Genomic DNA, 26706 nt, shown 5'->3' with positions numbered 1-26706 from the left:
ATCCTTTTCTTTTGACATTTGTTAAATGACCACTGAGGGCAACCACAGTTTGTGAGTGCTCTCCTGACATGTTTTCACTCCTTTTCGCTAATTTCGACGCTGGTTGGTATTAGCCCTATGCTGGAGGGTTCTGATAACTCATAGTTTGTGTTGTCGAGGGTGGTTTGATTCAAAAAGTAAGTATTGGTCAGTGTGTGTGGCCTTCCTAAAGATTTCTGCTTTTAGCGCTCTGTCCTCTTTTATAATTACTTTACACTCCAAAAAGGCTAGTTGGGTCTCTTTAATGTCCTCGCGAGTATATTTAATATTGATGTCTACCGAGTGCAGGTGATTTGTGAAGGATTGAATTTCTTCATTTTTAATTATGACGAAAGTGCCCTCCACATATCTAAACCAGTGCCTCGGTTTTGTACCCGGGAAGGATGTGAGAGCCTGTTTCTCCATTTTTTTTCATGGCCAGATTGTCCATTATGGGTTAAACTGGTGAGCCCAAAGCACAACTATGAATTTGTTTGATTTTTTTTTCCCCGGAATTTAAAATACGTAAAATTCAGGCAAGTAATCACGTAATAAAGTAATCAGTGTAGGCTCAGGGTATAGTCCTCTGCTCTCCCCAACCTGAGAGATGTGACCTATCATAGCAGAAGTCTGGCACCGCCACCTCTAGACGTTAGGGATATACATATGGGGCCGAAACTACTAGCAAATGTTAGTTCGCTGATGAAGCCTCTTCGATGAGAAACGAAACGTCCGACACCTTCAAAGAACTACAGGTGACGGCTGAAGAAACCTTTTCATCAATGGAGCACTCCTGTATGACTGAGAGCTGACAGAGACGTACAAGCAGGTTGGACTGAGGATCCCCCACCCCCTTTTTTTCTAGTACTTTCAGGCGCTGCTTTCGGGGTTGTTTAAAAAAAAGAGAGAACTGGGGTGGGTACGCAACGAATATTGAGATGTGCTTAGACATGCTGTTCTGTTTTGCCATACAATGTTCAGCCCGTTACAGAGCATAGAGTAAGATCAGTTAAGATGGCCGATCAAGTTATTGTTTTCGAATGGATTGTTTAAAATATGAGCACTGTTTGTTTTTCCGATGCGATCCTTTGGCACAGTCTTAGACATGAGCAGACCTTTCAAGCACGAGGCAGAATAATCCTAAAGATCTGTTGAATCGTTGGTGGTCTACCCAATGATTTCTAGTCGCCCTCGTTCCCTCAGATCTTCTTCCTCCCTCCACCTCTGTGTGTCCCTCACTCCCCCGTCTCAGCAAGATGGGTGACAGACCCCTCAGCTGCTCTGCCCCCAATTTTTGGAAGTCACTTCCTCCGAACTTTCATAACATCGATTCTCTTACCACCTTCAAGTCCCATCTCAAAACCCAGCTATTTAAAATAGCATTTTCTGTGTGTAGCTCTCTCTCCTGTTTCTATTTATAATTGTATTTTATTTATTGCAATCTATTTGTGATTGTATTTTATTTATTATAGTACCTCTGCTTGTCCGTGACTGTAAAGTGTCCTTTAGAGCTTTGAAAGGCGCTTAAAATGTTATGTATAACTATGAATATTATGTGGTGAAATGGTTGATCACGAGATCAGTGTCGCTGTGTGATTACGTCAGCAGAGGGCGTCAAGGACCAGACGGAGAGTAATCATAATAATACATTTAATTTCTAAGCGCCTTTCAAAACTCTCAAGGCCACTTTACAGTCAGGGGATAAGAATGTTTTTTTTTTGTGCGAGTGAACAGAGGCAACCATTTGCGCCAGCGTTCACTCTGCCCGGAATGAATGGACGAAACGGATTGCATTGGAAGTCAAAGAAAAGTTACCCACGTTAACGCATCAGCTGGACTCACATGCGCCTTATTTGACAACACGACACAAATAACACCTTCATCGATTCAAGCCTGTATTTGGAAAACCAAATAACCATCATCCGACAAGAACGAACACCATAAACAAAGAGAGACGCTCTCCCTGCAACACTATAAAGAGAGATTTTCTGGCACATTCCCTCGCTTACGGCCATACTACCCTGAGAACGCCCGATCTCGTCCGATCTCGGAAGCTAAGCAGGGTCGGGCCTGGTTAGTACTTGGATGGGAGACCGCCTGGGAATACCAGGTGCTGTAAGCTTTTTTTTTTTTTTTTTTGCAGCCACCCCAAACACTGTGGGCCGAGAAATGGTCTCTCCCGTTCGCGATCCGATTTCACTTTTCATTTCACGATCACCCCCGACGCGATTTTAAACGGCCTCCCACACGTTGATTTTACTGTTGAGTCGCTGCGTGTAACGATATGGCTTTCCGGAAGAGGGAGCTGTCCGCATGGGGGACCGTCATGACAGTACTCGTACGCGAAGCAGAACTGGGCTTCTGCGTGCTGGACAGCTTCTTTTACTCCCCTTTCAAACCATCTATTTTCCTTTCGCTACAATTTTAACCTCATTGTCGTCAAATGAGCGGTAGCTAGCTTTAAGGTGCATATGTACTGCAGATTGAGGCCCACTAGTATTATCCCAGCTGTGTTGATAAAGTATTTTTTTTTGAGAATTTGTTTAGTCTCCCCCATGTTTTGCTCTTTATAATTTTCATTTTTCCAATGTATTGAATAAACTACATTACTTTGTTTTTCATTTGACAGCCTATCTTTTGGATGTACTCATTTTTGCCTTCAGGTGTTTATCGGTTTGAAATAAGTAGGAATTTTGTGTTGCCAAAGGACTCTGTAGTTTTTCAGAAAGCCCTGCAATGTAAGGTAATGCTACTCCTCTCCTTTTTAGTATCTTCAGAATTTTGGGTTTCATTCCCTATCCTTTTCTTTTGACATTTGTTAAATGACCACTGAGGGCAACCACAGTTTGTGAGTGCTCTCCTGACATGTTTTCACTCCTTTTCGCTAATTTCGACGCTGGTTGGTATTAGCCCTATGCTGGAGGGTTCTGATAACTCATAGTTTGTGTTGTCGAGGGTGGTTTGATTCAAAAAGTAAGTATTGGTCAGTGTGTGTGGCCTTCCTAAAGATTTCTGCTTTTAGCGCTCTGTCCTCTTTTATAATTACTTTACACTCCAAAAAGGCTAGTTGGGTCTCTTTAATGTCCTCGCGAGTATATTTAATATTGATGTCTACCGAGCGCAGGTGATTTGTGAAGGATTGAATTTCTTATTTTTTAATTATGACGAAAGTGCCCTCCACATATCTAAACCAGTGCCTCGGTTTTGTACCCGGGAAGGATGTGAGAGCCTGTTTCTCCATTTTTTTTCATGGCCAGATTGTCCATTATGGGTTAAACTGGTGAGCCCAAAGCACAACTATGAATTTGTTTGAATTTTTTTTCCCCGGAATTTAAAATACGTAAAATTCAGGCAAGTAATCACGTAATAAAGTAATCAGTGTAGGCTCAGGGTATAGTCCTCTGCTCTCCCCAATCTGAGAGATGTGACCTATCATAGCAGAAGTCTGGCACCGCCACCTCTAGACGTTAGGGATATACATATGGGGCCGAAACTACTAGCAAATTTTAGTTAGCTGATGAAGCCTCTTCGATGAGAAACGAAACGTCCGACACCTTCAAAGAACTACAGGTGACGGCTGAAGAAACCTTTTCATCAATGGACCACTCCTGTATGACTGAGAGCTGACAGAGACGTACAAGCAGGTTGGACTGAGGATCCCCCACCCCCTTTTTTTCTAGTACTTTCAGGCGCTGCTTTCGGGGTTGTTTAAAAAAAAGAGAGAACTGGGGTGGGTACGCAACGAATATTGAGATGTGCTTAGACATGCTGTTCTGTTTTGCCATACAATGTTCAGCCCGTTACAGAGCATAGAGTAAGATCAGTTAAGATGGCCGATCAAGTTATTGTTTTCGAATGGATTGTTTAAAATATGAGCACTGTTTGTTTTTCCGATGCAATCCTTTGGCACAGTCTTAGACATGAGCAGACCTTTCAAGCACGAGGCAGAATAATCCTAAAGGTCTGTTGAATCGTTGGTGGTCTACCCAATGATTTCTAGTCGCCCTGGTTCCTTCAGATCTTCTTCCTCCCTCCACCTCTGTGTGTCCCTCACTCCCCCGTCTCAGCAAGATGGGTGACAGACCCCTCAGCTGCTCTGCCCCCAATTTTTGGAAGTCACTTCCTCCGAACTTTCATAACATCGATTCTCTTACCACCTTCAAGTCCCATCTCAAAACCCAGCTATTTAAAATAGCATTTTCTGTGTGTAGCTCTCTCTCCTGTTTCTATTTATAATTGTATTTTATTTATTGCAATCTATTTGTGATTGTATTTTATTTATTATAGTACCTCTGCTTGTCCGTGACTGTAAAGTGTCCTTTAGAGCTTTGAAAGGCGCTTAAAATGTTATGTATAACTATGAATATTATGTGGTGAAATGGTTGATCACGAGATCAGTGTCGCTGTGTGATTACGTCAGCAGAGGGCGTCAAGGACCAGACGGAGAGTAATCATAATAATACATTTAATTTCTAAGCGCCTTTCAAAGCTCTCAAGGCCACTTTACAGTCAGGGGATAAGAATGTTTTTTTTTGTGCGAGTGAACAGAGGCAACCATTTGCGCCAGCGTTCACTCTGCCCGGAATGAATGGACGAAACGGATTGCATTGGAAGTCAAAGAAAAGTTACCCACGTTAACGCATCAGCTGGACTCACATGCGCCTTATTTGACAACACGACACAAATAACACCTTCATCGATTCAAGCCTGTATTTGGAAAACCAAATAACCATCATCCGACAAGAACGAACACCATAAACAAAGAAAGACGCTCTCCCTGCAACACTATAAAGAGGGATTTTCTGGCACATTGCCTCGCTTACGGCCATACTACCCTGAGAACGCCCGTTCTCGTCCGATCTCGGAAGCTAAGCAGGGTCGGGCCTGGTTAGTACTTGGATGGGAGACCGCCTGGGAATACCAGGTGCTGTAAGCTTTTTTTTTTTTTTTTGCAGCCACCCCAAACACCGTGGGCCGAGAAATGGTCTCTCCCGTTCGCGATCCGATTTCACTTTTCATTTCACGATCACCCCCGACGCGATTTTAAACGGCTTCCCACACGTTGATTTTACTGTTGAGTCGCTGCGTGTAACGATATGGATTTCCGGCAGAGGGAGCTGTCCGCATGGGGGACCGTCATGACAGTACTCGTACGCGAAGCAGAACTGGGCTTCTGCGTGCTGGACAGCTTCTTTTACTCCCCTTTCAAACCATCTATTTTCCTTTCGCTACAATTTTAACCTCATTGTCGTCAAATGAGCGGTAGCTAGCTTTCAGGTGCATATGTACTGCAGATTGAGGCCCACTCGTATTATCCCAGCGGTGTTGATAAAGTTTTTTTTTTTTTGAGAATTTGTTTAGTCTCCCCCATGTTTTGCTCTTTATAATTTTCATTTTTCCAATGTATTGAATGAACTACATTACTTTGTTTTTCATTTGAAAGCTTATCTTTTGGATGTACTCATGTTTGCCTTCAAGTGTTTATCGGTTTGAAATAAGTAGGAATTTTGTGTTGCCAAAGGACTGTAGTTTTTCAGACAGCCCTGCAATGTAAGGTAACGCTACTCCTCTCCTTTTAGTATCTTCAGCATTTTGGGTTTAATTTCCTATCCTTTTCTTTTGACATTTATTATGATTACTCTCCGTCTGGTCCTTGACGCCCTCTCCTGACGTAATCACACAGCGACACTGATCTCGTGATCAACCATTTCACCACATAATATTCATAGTTATACATAACATTTTAAGCGCCTTTCAAAGCTCTAAAGGCCACTTTACAGTCACGGGATAAGAACATTTTTTTTGTGCGAGTGAACAGAGGCAACCATTCGCGCCAGCGTTCACTCTACCCGGAATGAATGGACGAAACGGATTGCATTGGAAGTCAAAGAAAAGTTACCCACGAAAACGCATCAGCTGGACTCACATGCGCCTTATTTGACAACACGACACAAATAACACCTTCATCGATTCAAGCCTGTATTTGGAAAACCAAATAACCATCATCCGACAAGAACGAACACCATGAGCAAAGAAAGATGCTCTCCCTGCAACACTATAAAGAGGGATTTTCTGGCCCTCTCCCTCGCTTACGGCCATACTACCCTGAGAACGCCCGATCTCGTCAGATCTTGGAAGCTAAGCAGGGTCAGGCCTGGTTAGTACTTGGATGGGAGACCGCCTGGGAATACCAGGTGCTGTAAGCTTTTTTTTTTTTTTTTTTGCAGCCCACCCAAACACTGTGGGCCGAGAAATGGTCTCTCCCGTTCGCGATCCGATTTCACTTTTCATTTCACGATCACCCCCGACGCGATTTTAAACGGCTTCCCACACGTTGATTTTACTCTTGAGTCGCTGCGTGTAACGATATGGCTTTCCGGCAGAGGGAGCTGTCCGCATGGGGGACCGTCATGACAGTACTCGTACGCGAAGCAGAACTGGGCTTCTGCGTGCTGGACAGCTTCTTTTACTCCCCTTTCAAACCATCTATTTTCCTTTCGCTACAATTTTAACCTCATTGTCGTCAAATGAGCGGTAGCTAGCTTTGAGGTGCATATGTACTGCAGATTGAGGCCCACTCGTATTATCCCATGCGGTGTTGATATTTTTTTTTTTTTTTTGAGAATTTGTTTAGTCTCCCCCATGTTTTGCTCTTTATAATTTTCATTTTTCCAATGTATTGAATAAACTACATTACTTTGTTTTTCATTTGAAAGCTTATCTTTTGGATGTACTCATTTTTGCCTTCAAGTGTTTATCGGTTTGAAATAAGTAGGAATTTTGTGTTGCCAAAGGACTCTGTAGTTTTTCAGAAAGCCCTGCAATGTAAGGTAATGCTACTCCTCTCCTTTTAGTATCTTCAGCATTTTGGGTTTAATTCCCTATCCTTTTCTTTTGACATTTATTATGATTACTCTCCGTCTGGTCCTTGACGCGCTCTGCTGACGTAATCACACAGCGACACTGATCTCGTGATCAACCATTTCACCACATAATATTGATTGTTATACATAACATTTTAAGCGCCTTTCAAAGCTCTAAAGCCCACTTTACAGTCACGGGAAGAACGTTTTTTTTGTGCGAGTGAACAGAGGCAACCATTCGCGCCAGCGTTCACTCTACCCGGAATGAATGGACGAAACGGATTGCATTGGAAGTCAAAGAAAAGTTACCCACGTTAACGCATCAGCTGGACTCACATGCGCCTTATTTGACAACACGACACAAATAACACCTTCATCGATTCAAGCCTGTATTTGGAAAACCAAATAACCATCATCCGACAAGAACGAACACCATGAGCAAAGAAAGACGCTCTCCCTGCAACACTATAAAGTGGGATTTTCTGGCACATTCCCTCGCTTACGGCCATACTACCCTGAGAACGCCCGATCTCGTCCGATCTCGGAAGCTAAGCAGGGTCGGGCCTGGTTAGTACTTGGATGGGAGACCGCCTGGGAATACCAGGTGCTGTAAGCTTTTTTTTTTTTTTTTGCAGCCACCCCAAACACTGGGCCGAGAAATGGTCTCTCCCGTTCGCGATCCGATTTCACTTTTCATTTCACGATCACCCCCGACGCGATTTTAAACGGCTTCCCACACGTTGATTTTACTCTTGAGTCGCTGGGTGTAACGATATGGCTTTCCGGCAGAGGGAGCTGTCCGCACGGGGGACCGTCATGACAGTACTCGTACGCGAAGCAGAACTGGGGTTCTGCGTGCTGGACAGCTTCTTTTATTCCCCTTTCAAACCATCTATTTTCCTTTCGCTACAATTTTAACCTCATTGTCGTCAAATGAGCGGTAGCTAGCTTTAAGGTGCATATGTACTGCAGATTGAGGCCCACTAGTATTATCCCAGCGGTGTTGATAAAGTATTTTTTTTTTGAGAATTTATTTACTCTCCCCCATGTTTTGCTCTTTATAATTTTCATTTTTCCAATGTATTGAATGAACTACATTACTTTGTTTTTGATTTGACAGCCTATTGACAGCCTATCTTTTGGATGTACTCATTTTTGCCTTCAATTGTTTATCGGTTTTAAATAAGTAGGAATTTTGTGTTGCCAAAGGACTCTGTAGTTTTTCAGACAGCCCTGCAATGTAAGGTAACGCTACTCCTCTCCTTTTAGTATCTTCAGCATTTTGGGTTTAATTCCCTATCCTTTTCTTTTGACATTTATTATGATTACTGTCCGTCTGGTCCTTGACGCCCTCTGCTGACGTAATCACACAGCGACACTGATCTCGTGATCAACCATTTCACCACATAATATTCATAGTTATACATAACATTTTAAGCGCCTTTCAAAGCTCTAAAGGCCACTTTACAGTCACGGGATAAGAACGTTTTTTTTGTGCGAGTGAACAGAGGCAACCATTCGCGCCAGCGTTCACTCTACCCGGAATGAATGGACGAAACGGATTGCATTGGAAGTCAAAGAAAAGTTACCTATGTTAACGCATCAGCTGGACTCACATACGCCTTATTTGACAACACGACACAAATAACACCTTCATCGATTCAAGCCTGTATTTGGAAAACCAAATAACCATCATCCGACAAGAACGAACACCATGAGCAAAGAAAGACGATCTCCGTGCAACACTATAAAGAGGAATTTTCTGGCAGATTCCCTCGCTTATGGCCATACTACCCTGAGAACGCCCGATCTCGTCCGATCTCGGGAGCTAAGCAGGGTCGGGCATGGTTAGTACTTGAATGGGAGACCGCCTGGGAATACCAGGTGCTGTAAGCTTTTTTTTTTTTTTTGCAGCCACCCCAAACACTGTGGGCCGAGAAATGGTCTCTCCCGTTCGCGATCCGATTTCACTTTTCATTTCACGATCACCCCCGACGCGATTTTAAACGGCTTCCCACACGTTGATTTTACTCTTGAGTCGCTGCGTGTAACGATATGGCTTTTCGGCAGAGGGAGCTGTCCGCATGGGGGACCGTCATGACAGTACTCGTACGCGAAGCAGAACTGGGCTTCTGCGTGCTCGACAGCTTCTTTTACTCCCCTTTCAAACCATCTATTTTCCTCTCGCTACAATTTTAACCTCATTGTCGTCAAATGAGCGGTAGCTAGCTTTAAGGTGCATATGTACTGCAGATTGAGGCCCACTAGTATTATCCCAGCGGTGTTGATAAAGTATTTTTTGGGGGGAATTTGTTTAGTCTCCCCCATGTTTTGCTCTTTATAATTTTCATTTTTCCAATGTATTGAATGAACTACATTACTTTGTTTTTCATTTGACAGCCTATCTTTTGGATGTACTCATTTTTGCCTTCAAGTGTTTATCGGTTTGAAATAAGTAGGAATTTTGTGTTGCCAAAGGACTCTGTAGTTTTTCAGACAGCCCTGCAATGTAAGGTAACGCTACTCCTCTCCTTTTAGTATCTTCAGCATTTTGGGTTTAATTCCCTATCCTTTTCTTTTGACATTTATTATTATTACTGTCCGTCTGGTCCTTGACGCCCTATGCTGACGTAATCACACAGCGACACTGATCTCGTGATCAACCATTTCACCAAATAATATTCCTAGTTATACATAACATTTTAAGCGCCTTTCAAAGCTCTAAAGGCCACTTTACAGTCACGGGATAACAACGTTTTTTTTGTGCGAGTGAACAGAGGCAACCATTCGCGCCAGCGTTCACTCTACGCGGAATGAATGGACGAAACGGATTGCATTGGAAGTCAAAGAAAAGTTACCCACATTAACGCATCAGCTGGACTCACATGCGCCTTATTTGACAACACGACACAAATAACACCTTCATCGATTCAAGCCTGTATTTGGAAAACCAAATAACCATCATCCGACAAGAACGAACACCATGAGCAAAGAAAGACGCTCTCCCTGCAACACTATAAAGAGGGACTTTCTGGCAGATTCCCTAGCTTATGGCCATACTACCCTGAGAACGCCCGATCTTGTCTGATCTTGGAAGCTAAGCAGGGTCGGGCCTGGTTAGTACTTGGATGGGAGACTGCCTGGGAATACCAGGTGCTGTAAGCTTTTTTTTTTTGCAGCCACCCCAAACACTGTGGGCCGAGAAATGGTTTCTCCCGTTCGCGATCCGATTTCACTTTTCATTTCACGATCACCCCCGACGCGATTTTAAACGGCTTCCCACACGTTGATTTTACTCGAGTCGCTGCGTGTAACGATATGGCTTTCCGGCAGAGGGAGCTGTCCGCATGGGGGACCGTCATGACAGTACTCGTACGCGAAGCAGAACTGGGCTTCTGCGTGCTGGACAGCTTCTTTTACTCCCCTTTCAAACCATCTATTTTCCTTTCGCTACAAGTTTAACCTCATTGTCGTCAAATGAGCGGTAGCTAGCTTTAAGGTGCATATGTACTGCAGATTGAGGCCCACTAGTATTATCCCAGCGGTGTTGATAAAGTATTTTTTTTGGGGGGAATTTGTTTAGTCTCCCCCATGTTTTGCTCTTTATAATTTTCATTTTTCCAATGTATTGAATAAACTACATTACTTTGTTTTTCATTTGAAAGCCTATCTTTTGGATGTACTCATTTTTGCCTTCAAGTGTTTATCGGTTTGAAATAAGTAGGAATTTTGTGTTGCCAAAGGACTCTGTAGTTTTTCAGACAGCCCTGCAATGTAAGGTAACGCTACTCCTCTCCTTTTAGTATCTTCAGCATTTTGGGTTTAATTCCCTATCCTTTTCTTTTGACATTTATTATGATTACTGTCCGTCTGGTCCTTGACGCCCTCTGCTGACATAATCACACAGCGACACTGATCTCGTGATCAACCATTTCACCACATAATATTCATAGTTATACATAACATTTTAAGCGCCTTTCAAAGCTCTAAAGGCACTTTACAGTCACGGGATAAGAACGTTTTTTTTTGGTGCGAGTGAACAGAGGCAACCATTCGCGCCAGCATTTGATTTTCAGAGCAAGAGAAACGCGTTTTCTCAACAAAATGTTTTCGGCAATGTTTTAACTTTTATGGTGTATGTATTTAGGCTGCAGAGGGCTAATTTAACACATACAAGTCAAAACACGAAGATTCAGCCTTTTATTTAGCTGTGAGGATCATATGAAGTTTTTATTGCCTTAAACGCATTTTCAGAGCAAGAGAAACGCGTTTTCTGAACAAAATGTTTTCTGCAATGTTTTAACTTTTATGGTCTATGTATTTCGGCTGCAGAGTGCTATTTTGACACTTATACAAGTGAAAAACACGAAGATTCATTCAGCCTTTTACTTAGCTGTGAGGATCATAACTTTTTATTGCCTTAAACGCATTTTCAGAGCAAGAGAAACACTTTTTTCTGAACTAAATATTTTCTTCATGGTTTGAAGTTTTATGATGAAATTAGTTTCTAAATAGGCTGCACAGTGCTAATATGACACTTATACAAGCCAAAACACGAAGATTAAGGCTTTTGTTTAACTCTGGGGATCATGTGAACTTTTTATTGCCTTAAACGCATTTTCAGAGCAAGAGAAACGCGTTTTCTGAACAAAATGTTTTCTGCATGTTTTAACTTTTATGGTGTAAGTATTTAGGCTGCACAGTGCTAATATGACACTTATACAAGTGAAAACATGAAGATTAAGGCTTTTGTTTAGCGGTGATGATCATGTGAACTTTTTATTGCTTAAACGCATTTTCAGAGCAAGAGAAACGCGTTTTCTGAACAAAATGTTTTCTGCAATGTTTTAACTTTTATGGTCTATGTATTTCGGCTGCAGAGTGCTATTTTGACACTTATACAAGTGAAAAACACGAAGATTCATTCAGCCTTTTATTTAGCTGTGAGGATCATAACTTTTTATTGCCTTAAAGGCATTTTCAGAGCAAGAGAAACACGTTTTCTGAACTAAATATTTTAGTCATGGTTTGAAGTTTTATGATGAAATTAGTTTCTAAATAGGCTGACAGTGCTAATATGACACTTATACAAGTCAAAACATGAAGATTAAGGCTTTTGTTTAACTCTGGGGCTCATGTGAACTTTTTATTGCCTTAAACGCATTTTCAGAGCAAGAGAAACGCGTTTTCTGAACAAAATGTTTTCGGCAATGTTTTAACTTTTATGGTGTATGTATTTAGGCTGCAGAGGGCTAATTTAACACATACAAGTCAAAACACGAAGATTCAGCCTTTTATTTAGCTGTGAGGATCATATGAAGTTTTTATTGCCTTAAACGCATTTTCAGAGCAAGAGAAACACGTTTTCTGAACTAAATATTTTCTTCATGGTTTGAAGTTTTATGATGAAATTAGTTTCTAAATAGGCTGCACAGTAATAATATGACACTTATACAAGTCAAAACACGAAGATTCAGCCTTTTATTTAGCTGTGAGGATCATATGAACTTTTTATTGCCTTATACGCATTTTCAGAGCCAGAGAAACACGTTTTCTGAACTAAATATTTTCTTCATGGTTTGAAGTTTTATGATGAAATTGGTTTCTAAATAGGCTGCACTGCTAATATGACACTTATACAAGTCAAAACACGAAGATTCAGCCTTTTGTTTAGCTGTGAGGATCATATAAACTTTTTATTGCCTTAAACGCATTTTCAGAGCAAGAGAAACGCGTTTTCTGAACAAAATGTTTTCTGCATGTTTTAACTTTTATGGTGTATGTATTTAGGCTGCAGAGGGCTAATTTAACACATACAAGTCAAAACACGAAGATTCAGCCTTTTATTTAGCTGTGAGGATCATATGAACTTTTTATTGCCCTAAACGCATTTTCAGAGCAAGAGAAACACGTTTTCTGAACTAAATATTTTCTTCATGGTTTGAAGTTTTATGATGAAATTAGTTTCTAAATAGGCTGCACAGTGCTAATATGACACTTATACAAGTCCAAACACGAAGATTCAGCCTTTTTTTTAGCTGTGAGGATCATATGAACTTTTTATTGCCTTAAACGCATTTTCAGAGAAAGAGAAACGCGTTTTCTGAACAAAATGTTTTCTGCATTGTTTTAACTTTAATGGTGTATGTATTTAGGCTGCAGAGGGCTAATTTGACACTTATACAAGACAAAACAGGAAGATTCAGCCTTTTGTTTAGCTGTGAGGATCATATGAACTTTTATTGCCTTAAACGTATTTTCACAGCAAGAGAAACACGTTTTCCGAACTAAATATTTTCTTCATGGTTTTAAGTTTTATGATGAAATTTGTGTGTATTTAGGCTGCAGCGTGCTAATCTGACACTTATACAAGTGAAAAACATGAAGATTCAGCCTTCTGTTTAGCGGTGATGATCATGTGAACTTTTTATTGCCTTAAACGCATTTTCAGAGCAAGAGAAACGCGTTTTCTGAACAAAATGTTTTCTGCAATGTTTTAACTTTTATGGTGTATGTATTTAGGCTGCACAGTGCTAATATGACACTTATACAAGTGAAAACATGAAGATTAAGGCTTTTGTTTAGCTGTGAGGATCATATGAACTTTTTTGCCTTAAACGCATTTTCAGAGCAAGAGAAACACGTTTTCCGAACTAAATATTTTCGTCATGGTTTTAAGTTTATGATGAAATTTGTGTGTATTTAGGCTGCAGCGTACAAATCTGACATTTATACAAGTGAAAAACATGAAGATTCAGCCTTCTGTTTAGCGGTGATGATCATGTGAACTTTTTATTGCCTTAAACGCATTTTCAGAGCAAGAGAAACGTCTTTTCTGAACAAAATGTTTTCTGCATTGTTTTAACTTTTATGGTGTATGTATTTAGGCTGCAGAGTGCTAATCTGACACTTATACAAGTGAAAGACATGAAGATTCAGCCTTCTGTTTAGCTGTGATGATCATAAGAACTTTTTATTGCCTTAAACGCATTTTCAGAGCAAGAGAAACACGTTTTCGGAACTAAATATTTTCTTCATGGTTTGAAGTTTTATGATGAAATTAGTTTCTAAATAGGCTGCACAGTGCTAATCTGACACTTATACAAGTAAAAAACATGAAGATTAAGGCTTTTGTTTAACTCTGCGGATCATGTGAACTTTTTATTGCCTTAAACGCATTTTCAGAGCAAGAGAAACGCGTTTTCTGAACAAAATGTTTTCTGCATGTTTTAACTTTTATGGTGTATGTATTTAGGCTGCAGAGGGCTAATTTAACACATACAAGTAAAAACACGAAGATTCAGCCTTTTATTTAGCTGTGGGGATCATATGAACTTTTTATTGCCTTAAACGTATTTTTAGAGCAAGAGAAACGCGTTTTCTGAACAAAATGTTTTCTGCAATGTTTTAACTTTTATGGTGTATGTATTTAGGCTGCAGAGGGCTAATTTAACACATACAAGTCAAAACACGAAGATTCAGCCTTTTATTTAGCTGTGGGGATCATATGAACTTTTTATTGCCTTAAACGTATTTTTAGAGCAAGAGAAACACGTTTTCTGAAAAAAATATTTTCTTCATGGTTTGAAGTTTTATGATGAAATTAGTTTCTAAATAGGCTGCACAGTGCTAATATGACACTCATACAAGTCAAAACACGAAGTTTCACCCTTTTGTTTAGCTGTGAGGATCATATGAACTTTTTATTGCCTTAAACGCATTTTCAGAGCAAGAGAAACACTTTTTTCTGAACTAAATATTTTCTTCATGGTTTGAAGTTTTATGATGAAATTAGTTTCTAAATAGGCTGCACAGTGCTAATATGACACTTATACAAGTCAAAACACGAATATTTAGCCTTTTTTTTAGCTGTGAGGATCATATGAACGTTTTTTGCCTTAAACGCATTTTCAGAGCAAGAGAAACGCGTTTTCTGAACAAAATGTTTTCTGCATTGTTTTAACTTTTATGGTGTATGTATTTAGGCTGCAGAGTGCTAATTTGACACTTATACAAGTGAAAACATGAAGATTAAGCCTTTTGTTTAGCTGTGAGGATCATATGAACTTTTTATTGCCTTAAACGCATTTTCAGAGCAAGAGAAACACGTTTTCCGAACTAAATATTTTCTTCATGGTTTTAAGTTTTATGATGAAATTTGTGTGTATTTAGGCTGCAGCGTGCTAATCTGACACTTATACAAGTGAAAAACATGAAGATTCAGCCTTCTGTTTAGCGGTGATTATCATGTGAACTTTTTATTGCCTTAAACGCATTTTCAGAGCAAGAGAACAAAATGTTTTCTGCAATGTTTTAACTTTTATGGTGTATGTATTTAGGCTGCACAGTGCTAATATGACACTTATACAAGTGATAACATGAAGATTAAGGCTTTTGTTTAGCTCTGATGATCATAAGAACTTTTTATTGCCTTAAACGCATTTTCAGAGCAAGAGAAACACGTTTTCCGAATTAAATATTTTCTTCATGGTTTTAAGTTTTATGATGAAATTTGTGTGTATTTAGGCTGCAGCGTGCTAATCTGACATTTATACAAGTGAAAAACATGAAGATTCAGCCTTCTGTTTAGCTGTGATGATCATAAGAACTTTTTATTGCCTTAAACGCATTTTCAGAGCAAGAGAAACACGTTTTCTGAACTAAATATTTTCTTCATGGTTTAAAGTTTTATGATGAAATTAGTTTCTAAATAGGATGCATAGTGCTAATCTGACACTTATACAAGTAAAAAAACATGAAGATTAAGGCTTTTGTTTAACTCTGGGGATCATGTGAACTTTTTATTGCCTTAAACGCATTTTCAGAGCAAGAGAAACGCGTTTTCTGAACAAAATGTTTTCTGCATGTTTTAACTTTTATGGTGTAAGTATTTAGGCTGCACAGTGCTAATATGACACTTTATACAAGTGAAAACATGAAGATTAAGGCTTTTGTTTAGCTCTGGGGATCATATGAATTTTTTATTGCCTTATCCGCATTTTCAGAGCAAGAGAAACGCGTTTTCTGAACAAAATGTTTTCTGCAACGTTTTAACTTTTATGGTGTATGTATTTAGGCTGCAGAGGGCTAATTTAACACATACCAGTCAAAACACGAAGATTCAGCCTTTTATTTAGCTGTGAGGATCATATGAACTTTTTATTGCCTTAAACGCATTTTTAGAGCAAGAGAAACACGTTTTCTGAACTAAATATTTTCTTCATGGTTTGAAGTTTTATGATGAAATTAGTTTCTAAATAGGCTGCACAGTGCTAATATAACACTTATACAAGTCAAAACACGAAGATTCAGCCTTTTGTTTAGCTGTGAGGATCATATGAACTTTTTATTGCCTTAAACGCATTTTCAGAGCAAGAGAAACACTTTTTTCTGAACTAAATATTTTCTTCATGGTTTGAAGTTTTATGATGAAATTAGTTTCTAAATAGGCTGCACAGTGCTAATATGACACTTATACAAGTGAAAACATGAAGATTAAGGCTTTTGTTTAGCTCTGGTGATCATTTGAATTTTTATTGCCTTAAACGCATTTTCAGAGCAAGAGAAACACTTTTTCTGAAGTAAATGTTTTCTTCATGGTTTTAAGTTTTATGATGAAATGTGTGTGTATTTAGGCTGCAGCGTGCTAATCTGACACTTATACAAGTGAAAAACATGAAGATTCAGCCTTCTGTTTAGCGGTGATGATCATGTGAACTTTTTATTGCCTTAAACGCATTTTCAGAGCAAAAGAAACGCGTTTTCTGAACAAAATGTTTTCTGCAATGTTTTAAATTTTATGGTCTATGTATTTCGGCTGCAGAGTGCTATTTTGACACTTATACAAGTGAAAAACACGAAGATTCATTCAGCCTTTTATTTAGCTGTGAGGATCATAACTTTTTATTGCCTTAAACGCATTTTCTAAGCAAGAGAAACACGTTTTCTGAACTAAATATTTTAGTCATGGTTTGAAGTTTTATGATGAAATTAGTTTCTAAATAGGCTGCACAGTGCTAATATGACACTTATACAAGTAAAAACATGAAGATTAAGGCTTTTGTTTAACTCTGGGGCTCATGTGAACTTTTTATTGCCTTAAACGCATTTTCAGAGCAAGAGAAACGCGTTTTCTGAACAAAATGTTTTCGGCAATGTTTTAACTTTTATGGTGTATGTATTTAGGCTGCAGAGGGCTAATTTAACACATACAAGTCAAAACACGAAGATTCAGCCTTTTATTTAGCTGTGAGGATCATAACTTTTTATTGCCTTAAACGCATTTTCAGAGCAAGAGAAACACGTTTTCTGAACTAAATATTTTAGTCATGGTTTGAAGTTTTATGATGAAATTAGTTTCTAAATAGGCTGCACAGTGCTAATATGACACTTATACAAGTAAAAACATGAAGATTAAGGCTTTTGTTTAACTCTGGGGCTCATGTGAACTTTTTATTGCCTTAAACGCATTTTCAGAGCAAGAGAAACGCGTTTTCTGAACAAAATGTTTTCGGCAATGTTTTAACTTTTATGGTGTATGTATTTAGGCTGCAGAGGGCTAATTTAACACATACAAGTCAAAACACGAAGATTCAGCCTTTTATTTAGCTGTGAGGATCATATGAAGTTTTTATTGCCTTAAACGCATTTTCAGAGCAAGAGAAACACGTTTTCTGAACTAAATATTTTCTTCATGGTTTGAAGTTTTATGATGAAATTAGTTTCTAAATAGGCTGCACAGTACTAATATGACACTTATACAAGTCAAAACACGAAGATTCAGCCTTTTATTTAGCTGTGAGGATCATATGAACTTTTTATTGCCTTAAACGCATTTTCAGAGCCAGAGAAACACGTTTTCTGAACTAAATATTTTCTTCATGGTTTGAAGTTTTATGATGAAATTGGTTTCTAAATAGGCTGCACTGCTAATATGACACTTATACAAGTCAAAACACGAAGATTCAGCCTTTTGTTTAGCTGTGAGGATCATATAAACTTTTTATTGCCTTAAACGCATTTTCAGAGCAAGAGAAACGCGTTTTCTGAACAAAATGTTTTCGGCAATGTTTTAACTTTTATGGTGTATGTATTTAGGCTGCAGAGGGCTAATTTAACACATACAATCAAAACACGAAGATTCAGCCTTTTATTTAGCTGTGAGGATCATATGAAGTTTTTATTGCCTTAAACGCATTTTCAGAGCAAGACAAACACGTCTTCTGAACTAAATATTTTCTTCATGGTTTGAAGTTTTATGATGAAATTAGTTTCTAAATAGGCTGCACAGTACTAATTTAACACATAAAAGTCAAAACACGAAGATTCAGCCTTTTATTTAGCTGTGAGGATCATATGAACTTTTTATTGCCTTAAACGCATTTTCAGAGCCAGAGAAACACGTTTTCTGAACTAAATATTTTCTTCATGGTTTGAAGTTTTATGATGAAATTGGTTTCTAAATAGGCTGCACTGCTAATATGACACTTATACAAGTCAAAACACGAAGATTCAGCCTTTTGTTTAGCTGTGAGGATCATATAAACTTTTTATTGCCTTAAACGCATTTTCAGAGCAAGAGAAACGCGTTTTCTGAACAAAATGTTTTCTGCATGTTTTAACTTTTATGGTGTATGTATTTAGGCTGCAGAGGGCTAATTTAACACATACAAGTCAAAACACGAAGATTCAGCCTTTTATTTAGCTGTGAGGATCATATGAACTTTTTATTGCCTTAAACGCATTTTCAGAGCAAGAGAAACACGTTTTCTGAACTAAATATTTTCTTCATGGTTTGAAGTTTTATGATGAAATTAGTTTCTAAATAGGCTGCACAGTGCTAATATGAAACTTATACAAGTCAAAACACGAAGATTAAGGCTTTTGTTTAACTCTGGGGATCATGTGAACTTTTTATTGCCTTAAAGGCATTTTCAGAGCAAGAGAAACGCGTTTTCTGAACAAAATGTTTTCTGCATGTTTTAACTTTTATGGTGTAAGTATTTAGGCTGCACAGTGCTAATATGACACTTATACAAGTGAAAACATGAAATTTCAGCCTTTTGTTTAGCTGTGAGGATCATATGAACTTTTTATTGCCTTAAACGCATTTTCAGAGCAAGTGAAACGCGTTTTCTGAATGTAATGTTTTCTTCATGGTTTTAACTTTTTTTGATGAAATTATGTGTCTATTTAGGCTGCAGAGTGCTAATATGACACTTATACAACTGAAAACATGACGATTCAGCCTTTTGTTTAGCTGTGAAAATCATATGAATTTTTTATTGCCTTAAACGCATTTTCACAGCAAGAGAAATGCGTTTCCTGGAAAAATGTGTTCTTCATGGTTTTAACTTTTGTGTTGAAATTAGTCTCTATTAAGGCTGCAGAGTGCTAATCTGACATTTATACAAGTGAAAACTTAAAGATTCAGCCTATTGTTTAGCTTTGAGAATCATATGCACTTTTTATTGCCTTAAACGCATTTTCAGAGCAAGAGAAACATGTTTTCTGAACAAAATGTTTTCTTCATGGTTTTAAATTTTATAATGAAATTAGTATTTATTTAGGCTGCAGAGTGCTAATCTGACATTTATACAAGTGAAAATATGAAATTTCAGCCTTTTGTTTAGCTGTGAGGATCATATGAATTTTTTATTGCCTTAAACGCATTTTCAGAGCAAGTGAAACGCGTTTTCTGAATGTAATGTTTTCTTCATGGTTTTAACTTTTTTGATGAAATTATGTGTCTATTTAGGCTGCAGAGTGCTAATATGACACTTATACCACTGAAAACATGACGATTCAGCCTTTTCTTTAGCTGTGAGGACCATGTGAACTTTTTATTGCCTTAAACGCATTTTCAGAGCAAGAGAAACACGTTTTCTGAACAAAATGTTTTCATCATGGTTTTAACTTTTGTGATGAAATTAGTGTCTATTTAGGCTCTAGAGCGCTAATCTGACACTTATACAAGTAAAAACATGAAGATTCCGCCTTTTGTTTAGCTGTGAGGATCATATGAACTTTTTATTGCCTTAAACGCATTTTCAGAGCAAGAGAAACACGTTTTCTGAACAAAATGTGTTCATCATGGTTTTCGCCGTTATGAAAGGAAGAGAAACACATTTTCTGAACAAACTGTCAGGATTAGCACTCTGCAGCTATTTAGGCTGCAGAGTGATAATCTGACACTTAACCAAGCCATTAACTCTTTGAACTCTTTCAACAGTAGCCAAAATGGAACTGTATAGTGCCACTTAGCAGTTTTTTTGACAACGATACTAGTGCAGCGTGTTCTACCGGAAACAAATTCCTTGTGTGTCCTACATACTTGGCAATAAAGATGATTCTGATTCTGATTCTGATTATACCAGTGAAAACATGAAGATTCAGTCTATTGTTTAGCTGTGAGGATCATATATTTATTTATTTTTTAATTTTAAACACTTGTTTAAAATCGCTTTCAATGTCTAGTTCTATCTGCTATTTTATTATGTATCATTTTACTTATTGTTTTTATTGTAAAGTGTCCTTGGGTGTTTTGAAAGGCGCTTGAAATAAAATGTATTATTATTATTATTATTATTATTATTATTATTAGGGTTAGGGTTCCTTGTTAGGGTTAGGGTTAATTGTGAGGGTTAAGGTTACTTTCTGGGTTTAATTGTTAGGGTTAGGGTTACTTTCTGGGTTTACTTGTTAGGGTTACTTATCAGGGTTAAGGTTACTTTCTGGGGTTACTTTTTAGGGTTAGTTGTTAGGGTTAGGGTTAGGGTTACTTGTTAGTGTTACTTGTCAGGGTTAAGGTTACTTTCTCGGGTTCCTTGTCAGGGTGAGGGTTACTTGTTAGGGTTAGGGTTACTTGCTGGGGTTACTTGTTAGTGTTACTTGTTAGGGTTATGTTTACTTGTTAGGGTTAGTGTTACTTCCTGGGTTACTTGTCAGGGTTAAGGTTACTTTATGGGGTTACTTGTTAGGGTTACGAGTTAGGGTTAAGTTCACTTTCTGGGGTTACTTTTTAGGGTTACTTGTTAGGGTTAGGGTCACTTGTCAGGGTTAGGGTTACTTCTCAGGGTTAAGGTTACTTTCTGGCTTTACTTATTAGGGTTACTTGTTAGGGTTAGGGTTACTTTCTTGGTTTACTTGTTAAGCTTACTTAGGGTTAAGTTTACTTTCTGGGGTTAATTGTTAGGGTTACTTGTCAGGGTTAGGGTTACTTGTTATGGTTAGGGTTACTTGTTAGGGTTAGGGTTACTTTCTGGGGTTACTTGTCAGGGTTGATGTTACTTTCTGGGGTTACTTGTTAGGGTTAAGTTTACTTTCTGGGGTTACTTGTGAGGGTTACTTGTCAGGGTTAAGGATACTTTCTGGGGTTACTTGTTAGGGTTACTTGTTAGGGTTACTTGTTAGGTTTAGGGTTACTTGCTGGGGTTACTTGTCAGGGTTAGGGTTATTTGTTAGGGTTAGGGTTACTTGTTAGGGGTAGGGTTACTTTCTGGGGTTACTTGTGTTAGGTTACAATATTACAAGCTAATATTAGCATTTAACGGTTATCTTAAAATTGTAAATATTATGAACGGAATTAAATACAGTAAAGTCTCGTTATATCGATATCGGATATATCTATAGTCCCGGTTATATCGATACTATTTCTATGCACGCACTGAGAAAATTACATGCAAACAGGGTCGGATATATCGATAGTCCCGGTTATATCGATACTATTTCGGACTCCCTTGAATATCGATATAACGAGACTTTACTGTATTTACTTTATTGTGCAACGTTATAACCTAACAATTGGCATGTTCGTTGTGAGAGAGATCTCCAAAGAAGCCGGCAAGTTACTCACAGATGATTTATTCCTAACAAATTGATCTAATGCAGAATTCTGGATCTCAGCTCCCTGACACAGAAAATATTAGTGTGCCCCAAATCAGAAAGAGAGACAAAAGACAAATACTGAGACTGAGCAGGCCAGATTTAAAGGTGTCCCACATGCATATTCAAATTTGTCCCACACAAAGAAATCAAGTTCCCATTTGGTCCTTCTGGCATCTGGTTCACGTATCTGCTCCCAAGGTAGTTCCCCGACTTCCAGGCGGGGTGCAAGGTAGTTCAAAAGTTGCGTCCTGCCGAGTTAGTGTTTGGTCAGTTCCTTTCATCTGCGTTGTCCAGCATGTGGTTCTGTTGTCATTTCACACTTCCTTTGTGTCTGCCAGCCGGCTCCCCTCAGATCTTCTGGCACCTGAAACATATGTCTCCAACCAAACACCACCTCTTTGTTCCGTTATCTATCGATTACAAGCAATGCAATATTGATATTGATCAAACTTGCTATTTTAAGGTTTTATCTTGAACAATGTTTAATATATCTAAATTAATGTATCTATTTCCTTCACTTTTTAGGGTTACTTGTCAGGGTTAGGGTTACTAGTTAGGATTAGGGTTACTTGTTAGGGTTAGGGTTACTTGTTAGGGGTAAGGTTACTTTCTGGAGTTACTTGTTAGGGTTACTTGTCAGGGTTAGGGTTACTTGTTAGGATTAGGGTTACTTGTCAGGGTTAAGGTTAGTTTCTGGGGTTAGTTGTTAGGGTTAGGGTCACTTGTTCGGGTTAGGGTTACTTGTTAGGGTGAGGGTTACTTGTCAGGGTTAAGGTTACTTTCTGGGTTTACTTGTTAGGGTTAGGGTTACTTTCTGGATTTACTTTTTAGGGTTTCTTGTAAGGGTTAGGGTTACTTGTCAGGGTTAAGGTTACTTTCTGGGTTTACTTGTGAGGGTTAAGGTTACTTTCTGGGGTTACTTTTTAGGGTTAGTTGTTAGGGTTAGGGTTACTTGTTGGTGTTACTTGTCGGGTTTAAGGTTACTTTCTGGGGTTACTTGTTAGGGTTAGGGATCAGAATCAAAATCAGAATCAGAATCATCTTTATTGCCAAGTCTGTAGAACACACAAGGAATTTGTTTCCGGTAGAACACGCTGCACTAGTATCGTCGTCAAAAAAAACTGCTAAGTGACACTATACAGTTCCATAATTGGCTACTGTTGAAAGAGTTCAAAGAGTTAATGGCTTGGGGGAAGAAGCTCTTTAAATGTCTGCTGGATTTGGTGCGCATGGATCGGTAGCGCCTGCCTGAGGGGAGTAGCTGGAAAAGGTGGTGGGCAGGGTGCGGAGGGTCCAGTAGGATTTTCCGCGCCCTAGTTTGGATTCTTGCAGTGTGCAAGTCCTCGAGAGTGGGTAGGGCGGTGCCAATGATTTTTTCCGCCGTCCTAACTGTCCGTTGAAGTCGGATTTTGTCCATTTTTGTGGCGGCCCCGAACCAAACGGTGATGGAAGAACACATGATGGATTCGATGACAGCCGTGTAGAAATGTTGCAGCACCTCCTGTGGCAGGCCATGCTTCTTTAGCAGCCTCAGGAAGTACATTCTCTGATGGGCCTTTTTCAGGATAGAGTTGGTGTTGACCTCCCAATTCATGTCCTGGGAGATTGTGATTCCCAGGAACTTGAAGGTCTCAACGGTTGACACCAGGCAGTTGGATAGTGTGAGGGGTAGCTGTGGTGATGGATGTTTCCTCAAGTCCACGATCATCTTAACTGTCTTGAGCGTGTTCAGCTCCAGATTGTGACGGCTGCACCAGAGCTCCAGCTGCTCCACTTGTTGTCGGTACGCAGACTCGTCGCCCTCTTTGATGAGACCGATGACCGTGGTGTCGTCTGCGAACTTTATGAATTTGACAGCTGGGTGCGTTGAGGTGCAGTCGTTCGTGTAGAGAGAGAAGAGCAATGGAGAGAGGACGCATCCCTGCGGGGCTCCAGTGCTCGTGGTTCGTGTTGAGGATGATATATTTCCCAGTCTGACCTGTTGTGTCCGTCCTGTCAGGAAGCTCAGGGTCCACTGGCAGATCGTGGGGGACACACCAAGCTGGAGTAGTTTGGGGATGAGGAGTTCTGGGATAATGGTATTGAACGCAGAGCTGTAGTCCACAAACAGGATCCTTGCGTAGGTTCCTGTGTTGTCAAGGCGGTCGAGGATGTGGTGCAGTCCGATGTTGACTGCATCCTCCACAGACCTGTTTGCCCGGTAGGCAAACTGAAGAGGATCTAGCAGAGGTCCGGTGATGTTCCACAGACGTCAGAGCAGAGATACTTGTTTTGCTTTGTTTTGGTTACTTGTTAGGGGTAAGGTTCTGGGGTTACCTGTTAGGGATAGTTGTTAGGGTTAGGGTTACTTGTCAGGGTTAAGGTTACTTGTTAGGGTTAGGGTTACTTGTTAGGGTTAGGGTTACTTTCTGGGTTTACTTGTTAGGGTTACCTGTTAGGGCTAAGGTAACTTTCTGGGTTTACTTTTTAGATAGGGTTAGGGTTACTTGTTAGGGTTACTTGTCAGGGTTAGGGTCACTTGTTAGGGTTAGGGTTACTTGTTAGGGTTAGGGCTACTTGTCAGGGTTAAGGTTACTTTCTGGGTTTACTTGTTAGGGTTACTTGTTAGGGTTAGGGTTACTTTCTGGGGTTACTTGTAGGGTTAAGGTTACTTTCTGGGGTTACTTTTTAGGGTCACTTGTTAGGGTTAGGGTTACTTGTTAGGGTTAGTGTTACTTGTTAGGGTTAGGGTTACTTGTCAAGGTTAATGTTACTTTCTGGGTTTACTTGTTAGGGTTACTTGTTAGGGTTAGGGTTACTTTCTGGGTTTACTTGTTAGGGTTACTTGTTAGGGTTAATGTTACTTTCTGGGGTTACTTTTTAGGGGTTAGTTGTTAGGGTTAAGGTTACTTTCTCGGGTTACTAACAGTTTCTCTCTCACCATTGACAGTTCAACCGTGTCCCCCTTCCCTCAGGTCAAGAGCCTGGGTGTCATCCTTGATAGCTCACTATCTTTTCAGTCCCATATAAATAACATAACTCGGTCTGCTTATTTCCACCTCCGTAATATTAACCGTCTCCATCCCTCGCTCACCCCTCACACCACTGCTATCCTTATCCACAGTCTTGTCACCTCCCGCATCGATAATTGCATCGCACTTCTCTTCGGTATCAATCTGAAATTTCTCCATAAACTCCAACTCGTCCAAAATTCTTCAGCCCGGATCATCACTAGAACCCCCTCCTTTCACCACATCACCCCTGTCCTCCAGCAACTCCACTGGCTACCTGCTAAACATCATATCGAATTCAAAATACTTCTGTTTACATTCAAAGCCATCCATAACCTTGCCCCTCCCTATCTTTCTGACCTGCTTCAAATCTCTGTTCCCTCTCGGTCCCTCAGATCCTCATCCTCCCTTCACCTCTATGTCCCTCTGCCCGTCTCACCACGAAGGGATGCAGAGCTTTCAGCCGCTCTGCTCCCAAACTCTGGAATTCACTTCCACCCAACATCCGTAATATTGACTCCCTCCCTATTTTCAAGGCTCACCTCAAAACCCACTTGTTTAAAATTGCTTTCAGTGTCAACTTCTCTCTGCTATTTTATTATGTATCATTTTACTTATGGTTTTATTGTTATGTGCTTTGTTTTATTGTTTGTATTGTAAAGTGTCGTTGAGTGTTTTGAAAGGCGCTTGAAAAAAATGTATTATTATTATTATTATTATTATTATTATTATTATTATTATTATTATTATTATTATTATTATTATTATTATTATTATTATTATTATTATTAGGGTTAGGGTTACTTGTTAGGGTGAGGGTTAATTGTCAGGGTTAAGGTTACTTTCTGGGTTTACCTGTTAGGGTTACTTGTTAGGGTTAGGGTTACTTTCTGGGTTTACTTGTTAGGGTTACTTATCAGGCTTAAGGTTACTTTCTGGGGTTACTTTTTAGGGTTAGTTGTTAGGGTTAGGGTTACTTGTTAGTGTTACTTGTCAGGGTTAAGGTTACTTTCTCGGGTTCCTTGTCAGGGTGAGGGTTACTTGTTAGGGTTAGGGTTACTTGCAGGGGTTACTTGTTAGTGTTACTTGTTAGGGTTAGGTTTACTCGTTAGGGTTAGTGTTACTTGTCAGGGTTAAGGTTACTTTTTGGGTTTACTTGTTAGGGTTAGGGTTACTTTCTGGGTTAAATTGTTAGCGTTACTTGTTAGGGTTAAGGTACTTTCTGGGTTTTCTTTTTAGGGTTTCTTGTTAGAGTTAGGGTTACTTTCTGTGTTTAGTTGTTAGGGTTACTTGTTAGGGTTAAGGTTACTTTCTGGGGTTACTTTTTAGGGTTAGTTGTTAGGTTTAGGGTTACTTTCTGGGGTTACTTCTTAGGGTTACTTGTCAGGGCTAGGGTCACTTGTTAGGGTTAGGGTTACTTGTCAGGGTTAAGGTTACTTTCTGGGTTTTCTTGTTAGTGTTACTTATTAGGGTTAGGGTTACTTTCTGCGTTTAGTTGTTAGGGTTACTTGTTAGGGTTAAGGTTACTTTCTGGGGTTACTTTTTAGGGTTAGTTGTTAGGTTTAGGGTTACTTGTCAGGGTTAGGGTTACTTGTCAGGGTTAAGGTTACTTTCTGGGGTTAGTTGTTCGGGTTACTTGTTAGGGTTACTTGTTAGGGTTAGGGTTACTTGTTAGTGTTAGGGTTACTTGTCAGGGTTAAGGTTACTTTCTGGGGATACTTGTTAGGGTTAGGGATACTTGTTGGGGTTACTTGTTAGGGTTAAGGTAACTATCTGGGGTTACCCAGAAGATTCAGCCTTATGTTTAGCTGTGAGGGTCATACGAACTTTTTATTGCCTTAAACGCATTTTAGAGCAAGAGAAACACGTTTTCTGAACAAAATGTTTTCTTCATGGTTTTAACTTTTATAATGAAATTAGTGTTTATTTAGGCTGCAAAGTGCTAATCT

At 39.3% G+C, this 26706-nt stretch overlaps 6 non-coding genes across 6 annotated transcripts; all 6 read left to right on the top strand.

Annotated features, from left to right (window-relative positions):
* The first annotated feature begins 2021 nt into the window (after positions 1-2021).
* LOC148881325 (5S ribosomal RNA) lies at positions 2022-2140 on the top strand. The gene has a single exon (XR_016113915.1). It is a non-coding gene; the product is annotated as a 5S ribosomal RNA (ribosomal RNA).
* A 2695-nt stretch (positions 2141-4835) lies between these two features.
* Positions 4836-4954, top strand: LOC148881324 (5S ribosomal RNA). The gene has a single exon (XR_016113911.1). It is a non-coding gene; the product is annotated as a 5S ribosomal RNA (ribosomal RNA).
* Positions 4955-6105: 1151 nt separating this feature from the next.
* LOC148881323 (5S ribosomal RNA) lies at positions 6106-6224 on the top strand. The gene has a single exon (XR_016113910.1). It is a non-coding gene; the product is annotated as a 5S ribosomal RNA (ribosomal RNA).
* A 1154-nt stretch (positions 6225-7378) lies between these two features.
* Positions 7379-7497, top strand: LOC148881322 (5S ribosomal RNA). Its single transcript, XR_016113904.1, has one exon. It is a non-coding gene; the product is annotated as a 5S ribosomal RNA (ribosomal RNA).
* A 1161-nt stretch (positions 7498-8658) lies between these two features.
* Positions 8659-8777, top strand: LOC148881321 (5S ribosomal RNA). The gene has a single exon (XR_016113913.1). It is a non-coding gene; the product is annotated as a 5S ribosomal RNA (ribosomal RNA).
* Positions 8778-9927: 1150 nt separating this feature from the next.
* On the top strand, positions 9928-10046 carry LOC148881320 (5S ribosomal RNA). Its single transcript, XR_016113914.1, has one exon. It is a non-coding gene; the product is annotated as a 5S ribosomal RNA (ribosomal RNA).
* Positions 10047-26706: the final 16660 nt, after the last annotated feature.

The sequence above is a fragment of the Hippocampus bargibanti genome, unplaced genomic scaffold (assembly GCF_051943395.1).
Source record: "Hippocampus bargibanti isolate YZ-2025 unplaced genomic scaffold, ASM5194339v1 Contig00141, whole genome shotgun sequence".
Lineage (NCBI taxonomy): Eukaryota > Metazoa > Chordata > Actinopteri > Syngnathiformes > Syngnathidae > Hippocampus > Hippocampus bargibanti.
The sequence above is the reverse complement of the archived record's forward strand: the minus strand, read 5'-3'. Positions and strand labels throughout refer to the sequence as shown.